The sequence below is a fragment of the Cibotium barometz genome, unplaced genomic scaffold (assembly GCF_041138505.1).
Source record: "Cibotium barometz isolate CiBa-2024 unplaced genomic scaffold, ASM4113850v1 ctg200, whole genome shotgun sequence".
In the NCBI taxonomy this organism is placed as follows: domain Eukaryota; kingdom Viridiplantae; phylum Streptophyta; class Polypodiopsida; order Cyatheales; family Cibotiaceae; genus Cibotium; species Cibotium barometz.
In genome coordinates this window covers 382,747-384,014 of record NW_028229431.1, presented here as the reverse complement: position 1 = coordinate 384,014, position 1,268 = coordinate 382,747, and positions in this window count along the sequence as shown.

Below are 1,268 nucleotides of genomic sequence, written 5' to 3'. Positions count from 1 at the left end.
ACGGCGTCTCTGGACCCCAAACCCCAAACCCGAACCCAAAATCCAGAAGGTGTTTAGGGTTGGGCCACGGTGAACAAAAGTTGCTTAGGGTTGGGCACGGTGAACAGAAGTTGCTTAGGGTTGGGCACGATGAACAGAAGCTGCGACGCGTGCGAAGCAGCATCACGATCAATCTCGTAACGTCAGAATCGCAACAAAATGATGGGAGGATATGTTTCTGGCACGCGCAGAATTGCTATTTTTAGTGAGCCAGAACCAACACCAGAAGCTGCTTAGGGCCACTCCACGGCGTCTCCGGACCCCAAACCCTAAACCTGAACCAAAAATCCAGAAGCTTCTTAGGGTTGTGCCACGGTGAACAGAAGCTGCTTAGGGTTGGGCACGGTGAAGCTGCTTAGGACGCTACTTCGCAGCGTGACGCTGCTGCGCAGCGACGTTGCTACGCAGCGTCACGATCAATCTCGTAACGTCAGAATTGCAAAGGAATGATGGGAGGATGTGTTTCTGGTACGCGCAGAATGTGAGCCAGAACCAACACCAAAAGCTGCTTAGCGCCACTCCACGGCGTCTCTGAACCCCAAACCCCAAACCCAAACACGCAATCCAGAATGTGCATAGGGTTGGGCCACGGTGAACAGAAGCTGCTTAGGGTTGGGCCACGGTGAACAGAAGCTGCTTAGGGTTGGGCCATGGTGAACAGAAGCTGCTTAGGGTTGGGCACGGGAACAGAAGCTGCTTAGGGCGCTGCTGCGCAGCAACTTTGCTTCGCAGCGTGGCGCTGCTGCGCAGCGACGCTGCTACGTAGTGTCACGATCAATCTCGTAATGTCAGAATCGTAAAAAAATGATGGGAGGAGGTGTTTCTAGCATGTGCAAAATTACTGTTTAGTGAGCAAGAACCAACACCAGAAGCTACTTAGGGCCACTCCACGGCATCTCCGACCCCAAACCCTAAACCAGAACCAAAAATCCAGAAGCTGCTTAGTGTTGGGCCACGGTGAATAGAAGCTGGTTAGGGTTGGGCATGGTGTGAACAGAAGCTGCTTAGAGAGGAGCAACGCACCAACGCTGTTTATCGATCAATCTCGTAACGTCGAAATCGCAAAAAATGATGGGAGGATGTGTCTCTGGCACGCGCAGAATTGCTGTTTAGTCAGCCAGAACCAACACAAGAAGCTGCTTAGGGCCACTCCCAACGTCTCTAGACCCCAAACCCCAAACCCGAACCCAAAATCCAGAAGGTGCTTAGGGTTGGGCCACGGTGAACAG